The 16,599-nt window shown below is 39.6% G+C and overlaps 1 protein-coding gene across 2 annotated transcripts in view; it reads right to left on the bottom strand.

Annotated features, from left to right (window-relative positions):
* Positions 1-9,468, bottom strand: part of tp53i11b (tumor protein p53 inducible protein 11b) — a 43,937-nt gene extending 34,469 nt beyond the window's left edge. Inside the window, exon 1 of one of the 2 annotated variants that reach the window (XM_031282510.2) lies at positions 9,321-9,468. The gene's annotated coding sequence lies outside the window, so the exon portion shown is untranslated. Of the gene's footprint in view, positions 1-3,780; positions 3,894-9,320 lie in introns of those variants that run through there. The other variant, XM_036002732.1, reaches the window with a different exon arrangement.
* Between the last annotated feature and the right edge of the window lie 7,131 nt (positions 9,469-16,599).

The raw sequence follows: 16,599 nt of genomic DNA, 5'->3' as shown, positions 1-16,599 counted from the left end.
AATAAATTATAACGCCAGACTACCGATGTAAATGTCTGTGTTGATAGAATAATGTTAGAAATAAAACTATCCTTATATCGCATTGCAATAGTTATACTTTGTTCCCTGTAGTTGGTAGGATAGGCTACAGCAGCAGCGGAGTGATATTACCTAGGCTACTGAGAAAGCCAGTTTCCATGACAATCACACAAGTTTATTTACCTGTCGCTGCAATTTGCATGTAAACCGTCCAAGCTTACATGACTTTTCTGTCAGCAATTGCCTAAAGTTAGCGGTTAGCCCAGCCAGGTATCTACCAAGAGTGTAGCTATACTGTTAGCTCTCCACAATGCATTGAACTGTAATGTTATCTCCACTAATGTTGTCAGTCTCAATCTATCAGTAGAAGCTAGGCTAATGTTATAAAAGGGGCTAGCTTTATTAGCTAGAGTAGCCTACCAAAAGTTATTACCTGTTCATCAGTAGCTGTTGGTGCATCTGGAAAGACGGATGGAACCGCATTCGTTGTCAGTGGCTTGTGGTCCTTTAGATTGCGGGGTCTTTCAAAGTCGTCTGGTCTAAAATGATCACTACACATTTGCCACTTGAGTAGAGTCTCCGCCTTGATGTCCAAGCCAGCAGCAAGAAGCCACAGTTGGTTCCTTTCTGGATCTCCCAATGGAAATTTGTGGAAACTTTGTGGTGCCCATCTGTAGCGTTTATTTTTACAATTTCTAAATGCACACTGAATCACCATGTTGCCTAGTCCTTAGTTTCCAATCCAATGCTTCAATACCAACGTACTAGGCTACTACTAGATGTCCCGACTGTAGTGCGCAGTACTACTAACCGGAGCAAAGTAAAATTCCGCTGCTGCTGAGAAACTAGTCCCTCAAAATGTAATGCGATCATTGAGATGCAAGGGTAGTTTTATTTCTAACATTATTCTATCAACACAACAAGACATTTACATCGATAGTCTGGCGTTATAATTTATTTGTCTTGGGTGTACTGTGGAGTGGGTAAGACTGTTTTTAGTGGCAGGCTAGCAGATACTGTTGACTTGTGCTAGCCTAGCACCAGCGAACTCTGCAACTGGAAGGACTGAATGAAAAGTGTTGAAACTGTCTCCACTGATAAATAACACACTGGCTAACTTGGAAATGAGGTCCTATGTCCAAAATTCTGAACCACCCCTTTAACACGATGCTACAAATACCAGCAGACGAGGCATCTGTGCTGAGCACTGCAGGTTTGAGTTTGTTTCTGGTCACAGAGAGTGGAAGAATGTTCAACTTTGGGTAAAAAGCTGCGCTCGTCACTGCGCTCCCTGCACTCACTTTTACCCAAAGTTGAACATTTGAATATGCAGCGCTCTCATTGCAAAGCATAAAAAACATATAGTGGACTAGTGGAAAAACACACAACGCTACCAGGTAGAGTGCACTCAGTGCACCGTGGATGATCTAGAGCTAACGTGCAGATGTTTTTTCCCCATCGACCAATCTGGTTGAAGAGTAGGTAGAATATCAGTTGACCAAGATTTTTGTTGAATACAGCCCTTTTTTAAACCTTTATTTATCCAGGTAAGCCGATTGAGAACAATTTCTCATTTGCAACGACGACCTGTCACATTCACACAGTTACACATTAATACCTGGAAGCTGCCCAGTACAACCACAGTCTGATCTGCTGGCCACTGAGCCCTAATGACACAGGACTAGGCACCACTGCCTGAAAGAGCACTGGTAACCAGTCTGGCCAGTTACATGTATATTGGTGCTGTTCCATTTTGAGTGCATGAATGTGCCAGACATATAATAAAAAACTTAGATGAAAACTATTTGTGAAACTGCGTCATAGGATTGAAATTCCAACCCTTATCTACACCATCACAACAGGAAAAGTCACTTAGAAGACACATTGTTGAACGAAGGTCGGGCCAAGTTGGACCAGGGACATCTATTCTGCTGACAAACACAGCTGCTACTGAATGTATCTTTCAACCATATTTGACAGTTTACACAAACTTCTGGTTTTGTTTTTGTCTTCTTCTTTGCATGCCTCATGTCTTAGAAAAATCTATAAATGGCAATCCAGTTATTCAATTGACTCGGCAACCATTTCGATAAAAGGTTAATGGTTGTGCCATGTTTTCAGGCTATAATGCCAAAGATCCTCCTGATTTATAGCTTGTCATTTTTTATATAAGCCCTATTCGCACAGGACTAGTAGTTACCAGAGGACCTCTTGTGGTTTAGAAATTACCCCGACACATCTGTGTTTCGTGTGGCGCATTCACACGGGATAACTGAAGTCTGTATTTTACTCAAATTAACAAATATTATCCCCCGGATATGATGCCAAGGCTCTGTCAAAACTTTCATTTATAATTGACAACGCAGCCAATTAGACCCCAAATCACAGAGATGCTGATTCACACGGGACTAATATTATCACACAACCTCAGTGTTTGAAGAAATACGGTAGGTAACTTTTTGGTGGAATTTCTACTAGACAAATTACAGACATGATTCGCACGGGATTAAAATCACAGACGAGCTCTGTTATTATTACAAATTACTAGAGGTCTCCATGTAATACTAGTCCCGTGCGAATAGGGCTTTGAATGGCAGATTTATTATATTTGGGTTTTGGACTGTTGGACTGCCAAAAGACGCAATGTGAATATGTCAATTTCAGCTCTGGAAAAATGGCGTAAGACATTTTTCACTATTTTCTAACTTTAACTAGACCAAACGATTATTCGAAAAAAATAATAATAATAATTTCATTGAAAATAATTAGTTGCAGCTCTACATTACTTAAATAATCAATGTTTTCAAAATATACTGTAAACCATTACCCAAATACGTAGTTTTCTATTACAATTACAGAAGAAATACTTAAAGCTATAGTGCGTAATTTCTGTCTCCCCCATGAGGAATTCTAAGTAACGACAACAACACTGTCAGCGATTCCACATGACACAAGCCTTCCATAATCGCGCGCCACCCCCACACCTGCTCCACGCAGTTGCTTGTAGCCAAGGAGGTCACGGAGGATTAAAAAAACATGATGGATTTTCTAAACATAGCCATACTGATAAATACAGAGAGAGTTTTGTGAAGCTGATAGTCTTAATTAGCTTTGTATCAACTCACTTGGCAATGGCTTGAATGTAAGGGATGTTCATTCATATAAAAAAGTTACACACTAAAGCTTCAAGTTCAAGAAACCTCTAGATGAACCCGGCACATTAAGTGATCAATAATGCAGACAGTACACTAGTAATTGTCAGTTAAGTGATGAACTGCTGCTGGAATCAGTGAGTGAATGAAAAGACATCTGTAGGATAAGGATTAAGCAACCTGCTCTGAGGAGATAAGTTGAACCTATGGATGGATAAAGCTGCCGTCTCAACTCTTGACATTTAGCAGCTGAAATATTTCTACTGTAACAGTTGAGTCCTTCCAATAAAAGGTTGCCAGGAGGTCAGCGAACCAGACATACTATGCAAGTGTTAAACAATGTTAGACGTGATGTATGAGTGCTGCTGAAGAGAACTGAGAGGTGACTTTGTCCAACTGCCAAGGGGGAAATGTAAAAACCATATTAAAAAAACTCAAAGCGCATGCACACACAAGCAGCCCAAACAACCACAATGCTCCACTGTGTGCATGAATACATACATACAGACTCCAAACAACCAGTCTCAATAGCATAGCTCTCTGGATAGCTGACCAGCACAGCCTGGTATAGTCCTCAGTGAAGTGAACCAAAAACAAAACTTTTACTTACTGAATACAGATACTATTAGATGTGGAATTCGTCCTTTGCCCCTAACCCAGTTGAAGAAGATGATGCTGCTGCTGCCACTGCTCCACTCTTCCAAATGTCCTCTAAAAGGTCCTATAAATACCTGTCAATTGTAAATTATAGCATATGTTTTAACGTAAAAAAGGTGTCTTCTTTTTTATTTAAAATGTCTTTAGCAAGTTACAAAGACCAAAGTATTCCCATAAATGCCACAGACATTCTTTTAGCAAACAAAAGAAGATGCAAGCAAGTCAAACAGAATATAGCACCATGTTGTACCACTTACAATATAAAGTAAAGAGATTATCAAAGATAATAAATCCAAAATAAGTTTTTTATTTTATGCAGACAGCTGGAAACATCTGAGGTATATGGCTTGCCAAATACGTAAAATTGTCCACAGTGTTTTGACACCACTCAACAACGGAATTGCTTTTCTGTTTTCCCTGGATGTAATCAATGAGTTGGGTAGCCTATCACCGCCATAAAATGGCAAAGTCTGAAAAGCAACATATGGTCTTAGCTTCTCTAATCATGTCCACTGGAAATAAACAGGGGCACATCTGCTGTAGTCTCATTATTAAAGCCTGTGGCAAACCCACTGTCACACCAAGCAGTAGGAAATTAAAAGCAAAGATGCCAGGGAGAAAGCCATGCTTATTGGCAGAAATATATTGCTGGTACACATTAGTCCCTAGAGACAGACCAGAAGTCTGTGCAGAAAGATGAAACTAAATATAGCTAACCACCATTTTGCTGAAGTAAATCATGTTTGTTGCTTTTTTCAGAATACATTAAAAAAAAAACTTCCCGTTTTCTCTGAGTATCATAAATATGGTAATAAAAAAAACAGTCAATGTTTAGAGAGAAATCACTTTGTGCTACTGTATCTGATCTGTCTGCCTAAGTCAGTATAAATACTACCCTCACACACGTAATGGCCTGCAGATGTACATCTACATTTATAAACTAAAAATGACTATTTTAATTCTAATACTTACAGTACACAGTTCTTGTGTAATTAGTGGACTGTTTTGTGAACAGAAGCATTAATTAATCACTGAGGGGTTAAAACAAGAAAGGGGTCACCATCTGCTTTGGCTACCCAGCATGCAGCATGCCAAGAGTGTGTGAAGGACCTGTGGGACTGCCCAGGGCTGTATTCGGTGATGCTGCTTCCCTCAGTGCTTCTACACAAAAAATACAGAGAGACACAAAACAATCTCCATATAATACTAAACTCTCCAAGGATAATTTTACAGCCCAGCTCCATTGAGACCAGGTTAACTCTTTGGTCTGGTGGAGTGCACTGGGACACGACACGTGTTTCATTTTAATGCTTATAAGTTGGCTACCTTTGTTAAAAAAAACATAAGGATGTTTTATTTGCAATTTATGTTGCTACTCTGGTTTCTGGTCTCTTTTGTCTTGTCATCACATCACTTTTTTTTTTAAATCATTCAAAACTTGACAATACAACAAAAAGTGCATTGAAAAGAGTGCAAAAAAGTGGATGGACCCAAAACAAATGAATAATCGTCCTAGACACAAGACTACTTAGCCTACTTCTTCAGGAAAAGTGGCAGGTTCTTCTTTATGAAAAGTAGCTTCTCTGCTTTCTCACATGAAAGTTGGTTCCTCCTTACGAGAGTAGCGTAGTGAGAGTGAGAATGGCAGGTGCGTTGACTGAAACTGATGATGTCAGTGTCATGCAAGCAGAGCGAGCGGTAACGCTGTTGGAGTGAGTGTAACTTAAACTCTCCGCAGCCGACCTGCCTCGCGCCAGTGTGACGTCATGGGAGCGCCGTAACTATTTATACTCGCTTATGGTGGTCGCGACACTAGTTGCAGTCTTCTCCTGAACAGAGGTGTCGCAACTGAGGAAAGGCTACCGACTTTGCCATTTCTACGGACTAGAAGAAGAAAAAGGTAAACAACGGCAGAACTGGCAGCAGCATTGACGTCAATGTTTCGATTTGATTCGATGACCTACTTCGTCGAATCAAGCCTTTCATTCACCATAAAAGAACTCATCTTAACCCAGTAAGTTTACAGGAGAGACTTGCAGTCACTCTGAGAGTCCTGGCATCCGGTTACCCTCAAACTCGTCCATGCTTCCTGTTTCCGCTTTGTCGTGCGTCGCTGAAAAAAATAGAGTGGTGCACGAACTCTGGTCGCACACTTTAAATCCTGGAGCGTCACATTGGCGTGCGGTAGGTCGGCTGCGGTGACTGTAAAAAGGCCCTTAGCGTACCAGTGCTGCTGTGTGAGGGAAAAGCGAGAGGAAAAAGAGATAGCTAAGAAAGTGTAAAGTGAGTTAACAGTGAACAATAAAACAACGAGCTTCTCAAGACACGGTGGCTTCATCTGTTGTCAATACTGCCGCTTCCCGACTACGGTCTGGGAACCGGAACCAGGAAAGGTGTACCACTCTTCTCATCGATGACATGAGATGCAGCGCTAAACAGTCTCGCTGCCAGTGCTTGAGCATGGAGCAGACAAGTACCTAGGATCGGAATCATTAAATATTGCTGTTTTTTGACAGTGCTTCCACACTGCCTACGTGTTTTCTGCATTTATAAAGCGTGCGTGCCTCTAAGCTGGTTGCTATTTGATCGTGTCATCACTCACTCACTCACTATTCCCTACAGTGTTTATTCAAAAGAAAATAGTGAACTATATGGGGAATGACCAAACAAGTTCTTCTGCTTCTTCTTCTCCTCCGGGAAAACACGATAGGTATTTCATAATGGACTATATAGTGAATGAAATTAACTGCTGAGAATTCAAACACCACTACAAAAAGGTAAACACAATATATAGTGCAATATTTCCGTGACGGGGAATGGTTTCGAACGCACCTAATTTGTACCACCTCTAGGTGACACAGAGAGCCGTGCTGAGAGCCATTAGTGAGAAAAACTTGCAACAAAAGAAAAGCATTTAAAGGTTGGCTGAGGGGACAATATCGTGCAGTCACAACAATCACTCATGGAAAAAGAAAAAAAGTCTAAAAAGGTCATCATCAGGCCAGATCTGACCAATTTACCAGAGCCACTACTGCATTCAGTAAGTAGAGTGTCACAATGTTGACAGTGACAATATCTAATTGCTTGTTTGCTTTTGTTAAAAAGATAAACTGAACAGAATATTTCTTTCTGGCTCTGCTACCTGCTACCTAGGTCATCTTTTCTGGTTTTGCCCCATGCTCAAGAGTTTAACATATTGTATACAGCAGGCAGCTAATCCCTGACAGTCTCTTTGTCACATCGGGTTGCTCCCTCTACTCTTTGACACTTCCCCCCGCATTACAACAAGCCCTCATGTTTGGTATGGTCATAGCAAAAAGAGTCATCCCGAGAGAGTGGAAATCAGTTTCTCCTCCTTGCTTTAAAAATGGCTAAATGACATGAAAAATGGCTAAATGACTTGCCTAAACCTTAAAGAAATTCGGAATATAGATAATAAGAATATACTCTCTCCAATGCCAAACCTAAATTTCTTAAAATCTGGTGGGCCTTTATTGAACATATTAGAAGAGAAAGGTGTCAACCTGGGAACTAATTGTATTAGACTGTATTGTACTGTACTGTATATTTAATTTTCACTGCATTATGTTTTAATCTGCCAGGATTTTTAGTTTTCCAGCCTTCGTCTTGGGCTGCCCTCCACCTCACTTGGTCTTGGCTCTATGGACTATATTTCTGACTCTCAATCTACTTGTGGACATTTCAGTAATTTTACAGATATGTGCATATGTGCACTTTTTCTGTGAACTGGTTTTTGTTTTATTCCGTCAAGTCTGTTTGTTTTGTGTTGTAAAAAGGAAAAAATGTCATAAATAAAATCTAAAAAAAGAAATAAAGAACAGAGATGCTGTTGAACCCTTACCTCAGGCAGATGATTGCTGATGGCTACATCAGCACAGACACAGTAAGTAACATTCAGCAGACTTCCACTGCTGCCCACTCCACATTAATTTTATTCATTTTTCACAAAGCTGAACTTTGTCACAGTGGGCACAAAGAACAGAGAAGGAAGCCCTGTTTCATCTTTCCTATTTCCTCAGCCAATTAGAATCCCCTGCCCGCCCACAGAGCCAACATGTTGATTCTTGATCACAAGGCGATTAGAGAAAAACAGTGCGACTGCTGTCAGGGGAATTAATAAGACTTTAGGCTTGATTCACGAAAAAGACAAACCAAATAAGCAAGTTAAAAGACTTCATGTCGGATAATATCACTCATCTGTCAAACATCATGTTTTTTTTTTTATTTTGAGGTAAAAGGAATATAATAGCCACCATGTCACATCCCGCATGTTATGGGCTTCTGTTTGCGTCAAGCCAGCATCTTGGGTTAGATTTTGTTGTGTGTTTAAATGCCTGACGCATTACAAAGGTGGGCATTAAGCAGCTGTGTCATTTTGAAGGAAAAATACAACTGTTCATTATTTGTCCTTCATTCTAAAACACTTAACAAATGCAATAGTTGGAGGTTTGAAAATAAATTAAACTTATATTTCAGTCATCCAATGAAGAATCATCATAGGGAATAGGACTGAGACTTTCCCTGCAGACTGCTCAACAGAAAGATATAGCTCGTTCACAACACTGACGACATGACAGTGCTGCAGCATTGTTGAACTGCACTAAAGACATGTCTTGACACACCAAACACAAACCTGAACAGTTAGGTGTTAAGCTAACTTTTACACTGAATGATCTATGTCTCCCAAGAAAGACGAGCAGTTCATTGCCTATGCAGTCAGTCTTATTTGATCATGCACTTAATCTCAATTACAATTTCAGGAGGAAAGTATTTGAACTGTGTACACTGACGCAAACTCTTTTCATTTGTATATAAACATTACAGCACACTACTGTGTAGGCTATGTCTCCCACTTCCTTGTAATAAACACAGCTGTATATGGCTTTTTTTCATGAAATAATTGTAAGTACTGTTCCAATTGGGCAATTTCTATCACTGAAATGCGCAGACATTTTGGCTCTCACTGCCCTTCTACATCGGTTAATCCACTTTCACCTTTTAAGCAGTCTGCCACCTCCTTTTAAAAACGTATTCAACGTGTTAATCTATTTTCTATTAAACATAGAAACTAGAATGCATTAATGAAATAATTAAAAATGACAAAGCTCAGGTCTGTCATTTTGAACAATCGGGGTAACGTTAGTAGTTAACGTTATTTATGTAACGTTATTTGGCTGCTAATAACTAACTAACAGAATGGGGTCTAGCAGCTCAGTTGTGCTGCTAAACGATAACAAAAACAAAAAAAACAGTTAATAGATAAGCGGTTTCCGTCACGTTACATGATGTTGATACGAAGGTAAAAAAAAAAAACCCGGCTTATTTGACACCACGCTTAACGACGCTTTTAACGTTACCAAAAATTCACATAATTGACAGAACAAAAACATAGCTTTAAGCATGTTAAAGTAAAATTGTAGTTCGTGTGACAATAGGAAAGATATTAAAAGCACAGATAAGTGTGTAACTTACAGCGGGAAGCGGAGTGGTCTCCAGATTTTGCTTCAGAGAGTAACGTTAGCCGTTGATACAGTAAGGAAGCAGTTTAGATAGTGTGCAGGCTCATCACAGGGCTCCGTGCTTTCACAAACCCCGGAGCAGCAAACAATCCACAGGAGCTGGATATTACCGTAATAACCTGCGCTCACACCAAAGCGCACATTTGGATTCTCTCTACCGTAATACATGAACTAGCTAGCAGTAGACCGGAAATGTGGTCTACAGTGAAATGCTAGTTTCAAAACAAAAATGCCTAGATTCACAGGCAGTTATGGAAGAACTCAAATATTTTAATTAAGTAAAAGAAGTAATATACCACAGGGAAAGTACAGCATCAAAATATACTTAAAGTACCAAAAGTACTCATGCAGAATGGCCCATTTCAGAATAATTTAGGCTATATCACTGGATTGTAATCATTGATGAATGAATGAGTACATCACACTTATGTTGCAGCTGGTAAATGGGGGGCTATTTCTACTCCTTTATATTCAGCCGGGTAGCTTTATCCATAAAAGTAGGCCTACATCATAAAATATTTGTTACATTTATATTTTGTATTAATAATCTGAATCTGCATCTGTGCACCTTGTACCTGGTATTCACAGTAAACACCTTGCAGTAACAGTCATGTAAAATACTAACGCTACTGACACTCCAGATGGTTTGTGCTGCGTTCCAGTTTAACTGGGAACTCGGAAAGGAAATGTCAACTAGAACGCCCCCTGAAGTCGACTTGAAAGGTTTTGTGGGAATCCAGCTGCCGTGCAAGGAAGTAAAATACATGACTAACTAAATGCACTACAATGCAATACAATTAAAGATTATTATTGGTTATGGTAAAGATAGGTTAAAGAGTTGCATCTACTTTAATTAATCCCTGATTGAAAGAACCGCCCAGCGAGCATGCCAAGTGACCCAAATCAAACACACACATGATGCACAGGTGAACAGCTGCATGCTGGGTCCAGCTAAAATACTTTATGCTAAAATACACATTGTGGATTCTCTAGCTGTGACTCCTACTGCTTAGGACCTTCAGTGAGGTGTGCACAGCCTTTCAAATGTTTGTGACAATATTCCCTGTCATAGGTGTCACTGCTGGGCCTCATTCTACTCAAAGACAAAATGACATTCACACAGGTGAGTACAGTAACAAACTTTGTTGTCCAGATACATGCTTTATTCTGCTGTACAGTACACAGGTTATTTTATTTATGTAGCGTTGCACCTGCCGAGGCGGCAATACAGTAGCTCTTTTTGTTTATTGTTTGTCATTTTTGTGTACTGAGTTTTTTCCTCCTTTCTGGTTACTTGTTGTAAGGTTACACTGAGGAAGTTGTTTATTTATAATTGCTAATCAGTTGTATGCATAGGTTGCAAATGTCCCAGGAATGTATTGTTGGTTGTCATTGTTGTACATAAGGCCTCTGTGGTGCGGTTCACACTCATCTCACATCTCAGTATCACCACTTGTGGTGTAAATGTGTTTCACTTGATGAGTTGCACCTGTAAACTGAAATTGACAACATGCTGCAGTAGAGGAGGATTGTGTTACAAACTGAACTTAAAGGTCCATCCTTTATCAATACTGTTTTATGGCAATACCACATTACTGAAACTTATGAATCATTTATATAAATGTATTTTGTATAATGTAAGATTCAATGCAGGGAAATTGCTTTTACTCAAATGTAATGGCTTGAATGTGATAATCCCTGTCAAAAACATACAATAGCCCTAAGGTGTGAAACATCCTGTACTGTACATATCTGAGTGTATATAATATATTACTGTGCATACCTGTGTATATTTAGATTCATTGCATAGTTATTCATGATCCTAATTTTAGCCATTCCAGTGAAGCACCTCAGCATGTATACAGAATATTACGTGTGTGTGTGTGTGTGTGTGTGTGTGTGTGTGTGTGTGTGTGTGTGTGTGTGTGTGTGTGTGTGTGTGTGTGTGTTTCTCTCAACAAATGAACAGTCGGTGGAATAAGCTGCCCCTGCTTCCTTAATATCTGCCCCGTATTTCAAATTAAAGCCTTTCTTAATATTGCAGAACAGTTGCAGTTTAACAGCCCTCTATTTCCACACTCTGTCTTCAGAGTGGAAAAAGGCAAGGTTATTTGTCTTTAATTGCTTTTGCAACAGCATCAAGGATACTCATGTATGTGCTAATAAAACAAGTTCCTCAGCTTTAAACAGAGGTGCCGAATTAGTGTTGGAGAAAGGACCTCTGCGAATTTGCTGGCAGAAGCAAAATTAAAGGTGTGGGAGGGGAAAGGTGCATGGAGGTTGGCAGCATGCAGGATGGAGTAGCAACACATTGAGTAAAACAGCTTTATGGTAACTTACTGTACACACAGTTCTCTGAAAAACACCACCCAGGCTACTGTAAATCCGAACTGCAGGTTCAAAACAATTTATTTTCCTCTACTATGTGACTCAAACCTATTTCGACACCAAATCCTAATTTTGTATTCTGGTTTAGGCTGCTTTCATATTGTTCTGTATGATATATTGAGACTATCAGCGACAGCATCACATTTCTCATGTCAGAACTTTGATGTGACTCTTTGCTCAGACTGAGGACATCTGTGATAAAGGTGTTCAGTGTAGCGACAGTGAGGTAATGTAATTATTAGGAATGTTGCTTCAATGTATAAGCAGAACTACATTTTGTTACTATGTTTAACGGCCTGCAAAAAAAAGATGGCTGGTGAATGTCGCTGCAACAGTAAAATAGCTCAAGACTTGAACAAAGGAAGTGGTTGGATGACATTTAAATTGTATATTAGGTTAGACAATATTTTACACAATACACCCAGCAGCTGTTGAAGAACATTGCGACATGATACTCCATGCTCAACATTTCATTTCATTTGAGCTTCAGTGGCTTTATGTCTTCATTGTTGTTATTTAGCACATGTAGGTCAGTAAAAAAAAGAGACTTTAGACTGTGAATCGGATGTTGGCCTCATTGAAAATCATAATGCTAACAATAAAAAAAGGGATCTGAGCAGTAAATCCGAACAAACTCTTATTTGGTGTAAATCAATTCGAGGAGCTTTGAAAAAATAGATTCACCGACAAAACAGAGCAGTGAATAGGTGTGATGTTACAGGAATATCTCCAAGTAATAATAATACAGCCAAACCTAAGCATTACCAAGCAAGTACACTTCAAGTAATTCATACATACTTTTCTACGTTTCTATTTTTACACAACAGATCGGTCTTGTTGCTAATTAATATTCTCAGTCATAGGAATAACCTATCAAAGGATATTGGAGAACATTTTAAATGAGGCCCGTGGTCATGTTTCAGCAGCATTTTCACCCACCTGCATGATTATGACATCCACCCTTCAGTGGTATTCAGTGGTTCATCATTATAAGACATCGAAACATGAGAAACGGTGAAATTTAAGAGGGAGCCATGATCTTAGTGGGTGGAGGTTGGGTAGACTGGTGTGATAAAAGATATGTGGGCACATTATGAGGGAGAACACATTAATTCATTCACACTTTATTTTTACACGGTGGTCAGATGAGAGCAATTTGCTCTCTTTTGCATGGGTGCCTTATGTGTGAACCTCCAAAATGAGACACTTCTGTACTGTAGAAGAGAGGCAAGGTAAATGGCCTGTTTTCCTGGTATTGCTGTTATAAATGTATTCTGAGGAGTGCACGTCTCTTCTAACTGACTGAGAGGGGCCAAAACATCTAAAGAGTGAAGTGTAGATGGCGGAGCGTGCATGCAAATCATATCACCAATGTCCAGTACTGACAAAATTGTAGGGAGTATTATGGGGTGAAAAGACGTAAGGGGTTTAAGGCTGTAATGTTTTCACTTTCATTTTGTCTATTGTAACATTTTTCAAAATGTACCATTTTAGCCTGCAGACACAGAAACGTGCACATGTGCTGTATGTGATTTGAGCAATGAACAAGAAAATATGGGCTCCAAGAAAAGGACTGGTGTGTGGGAGGCATATGTGCTTTGTCTTCACCCACACTCAAACCTGTCAAACATTCTTCTTCCACCCCCAACCTGCAGCAATCAATCGGGTGTTTGATTATTGTGGATCACGAGAGGGAACTATTAAAACCTATCTTGTGTACTGTCGTAGGTAAAACATTTCCTGTAATACAAGAAAATCATGGTTCTTGGTCAAGGCCACTCAATTTAATCACGGACGACAGGCTGACTATGAGGTCCAAATGATTTTTGTCTTGTTGCCCTTTTCCAGAAGAATACAAATCCGTTAGGAGAAGCTGCAGATCAACTCCACATACTAAATGCCTTAGTGGACCTTGGCAACACCAAGGTCTTTGTTATCAGCTTCCTTACAGACATGCCACCTCTTCAGCTAATTATGTCAGACACCCCTTTTAGGCATTAGTCTTAATTCTCCTGCTGTGCTTCATCTCACTTCACGTCCTTATATTCCAGGATGTTTTTAAAGCGGGAGATATCTCTGGCATGTGATAATCATATGGCCTTAGCAATGTATAAAATCATATCCTCTTAATCCTCCCGTGCCTCAAGAAAGCAGGATATGCTGTTGCACATGTAAACACAAAGATGGGGGTTGGAGAGATGGAGGGTGCATAATGAGCAGCGGTCGAGCAGAGGATGGCTGTTTATTTATCAGTGGGAATCTCCCATGAGGCTCAGCTGTAGCCCAACAGTTGCTCTAAAGTGGAAGGAAACAAAGTTCAAGTATTAGGTTGATGCAGTCCCTCTCTCCCCTCCACTGCACGCATGCTTACCTCCGCCAGACCAGACAAACGCACAGCCAGTTAATAATTACCTTCCTTTACTTTGAGATTAATCTTTATTTTCTCTATCCAATCCTGGAGAGAATTAGAGAACCCACTAATCCAATAATAATCAGGACACAAACTGAATTACCTTTTCACTAATAACTTCCACTTCCACAAAAGGTTACTGAATGATGAGAGAAAAGAAAACAGAATCAGGGCAATGTCTTTGTGATACACACTTGAGGTGATGTCTGTTTGAAAAGCACTTTGGAAATCTGCATCCTAAACATTTGATTAAGCAAATGGAAAATGTCTTTTGATATGAAGGAGCTTTCCGAAGCTTTGGCACATTGTGCTTCTACATGGGATCCAACTAAATATTTAGCACCTATGCTTTTTTTTCTTATGGAAACAATGGTGTCCCTTCTTTCTAGTATAATTACATTTCCTCTTTACCTCAGCCAAGAGCTATTTTAGAACCTTTTGTGTATTTGTTCCAAGCAGGAGAAAATCATTAACCCAAACATATTCAGATTTGAGGGCATTTTATCTTCCAGTTTCGACAACCGAGCCAAATCAGATTTTATATGATGTGTGAAACATGAATGTTTCACAAGCTAAACGATGTCCCAGGGGTGTTATAGATGAAATAAAAACATATTAGCAAATGGAAGCCTTTATATAAGGTCCAAACAGGTCTCAGCTAGAAGATATGCTAATACCTTCATTACAAAAAGATTCATTCTAATGAATTCAGGTTTAAAATGAAAGGTGTTGTCCCAGGTGTTGACTGCGGCTTCATCTGACTTGATGCACAAAAAAGATTGTACATTTGGAAAAAATCAATATTGTTTGAACCTTTTGAAACCAATAAATGCAAGTGTAATTGATCAAAGCCTCTCCTATCACCCACATGTATGTGATATATAGCACATATGGTATAAATTCAGGGCTGTACAGTATTTTCCTCTGGATCAACACACTCTTCACCCTCTATGATAAATATGACTACTTGCACATGGCTGCATATACTATTTACATGATATTTCATGCTTAAAGAATACAGCTGCTCAGTGTAAGAGTTGAATACTCTTTCACTGAGCAGTTGTATATACTCATTGCTGATGTGGGCTAGCTTCTCCCCTCCATTCATGAGCACTGCAGATAGACAATCTAACACACTGCAGCATGCACAGAGACAAGGACATTATGTTTTGCCAGCAGTGTGTAATGAGATATTTGTAATGGTGTAGTTGCAGAAAATATCCCGACTTTTTTTTAGAACTGCATGTACTCACAAAATAACTTCCATCTGTGTCTAGTGGCCAAAAGTTTTATATTGAAGAGCTGTGAATCACAGGGTAAATCATGATCACAATATTTCCCTTGGCAGTAGTATCACTACAGTGGCAATTCTGCAATATGCAATACCTCACACAAAGAAATGAAAAAAGGCAAACATTATTAGCAAGTATATTAACTTTTTAGTGGTTTTAATTTAAAGCATCACTGTGTCACCATACACTGACCTAACTTGCCTTTTAAGCTGCCTTTAACTCCTAATCTCACTATGCAAAGAGCAGATACTCTGCAGCTTGACCTGGAGACCGCATAGCTGCAGTCTTGTTAACACACACTCACGCAGGCACAACATGAATACATCATTTCAATATCAAACAGCTATTATATGCTAAAAGGTTGAACTGTCAACAGGCAAACAAGCTTAGAGAGAAAATGTGTGCAGGAAAGGAAGGAAATACTATAATAAACTATAATACTGCCTCAACAATGCAATGAACTCCTACTCTCATCCAAGCAAAGAGTAGATACTCAGCAGCATGACCCAGCCTTATGTCTACATTGGATCTGCTCAGTTTAAACAACAGGGGCCCAACTGGTTTGATAGGCAGCTTCATCTGAATGCCATGGCCCGCTCAGTTGTCCAACCACCACCACTGCATAAGCTCAACCCTAGCAGATTATGTTCACTTTAGTCCACAATATCACCAGTTTACAGCATGCTAACCAACTACAACCAGCTAACATCATGTCAAGCTAGCCAGCCTGTTGCTATCACCGGCAGCATGCTGCTTAACCCGCCAAGCAACAGCCAAATAATCAGCTACCTCATCTTTGCAAGCAACAAAGCTTACGATCATATCTACCACATCACATTAGGCTTACTAGCATGCAAATAATATTTCAGGGTAACTAGCATGTCGCCACTGGGTGGACATTAGGTTTCCATCCATGCACCTGCATCTGTCTCTGCTGCCAACTGTATATTGGAGCTTTTTCTTTTCTAGGTCACACTGTAACACACTCCAGGCCTATTTCTGACCAGAACACAAGATCTGACTTTGACTAGTGGTAGTTATCTCCTAAGAGACTATGGTCTGTTTTCTGCAATCTACTCACATTTTTTGAAGTCCCTCCCTGCCTTTAGCCTACCCTGAATCATGCATCAACATTTGCTTGC

The sequence above is a fragment of the Sander lucioperca genome, chromosome 7 (assembly GCF_008315115.2).
Source record: "Sander lucioperca isolate FBNREF2018 chromosome 7, SLUC_FBN_1.2, whole genome shotgun sequence".
NCBI lineage: Eukaryota > Metazoa > Chordata > Actinopteri > Perciformes > Percidae > Sander > Sander lucioperca.
This window is presented reverse-complemented; position numbering and strand designations above follow the sequence as displayed.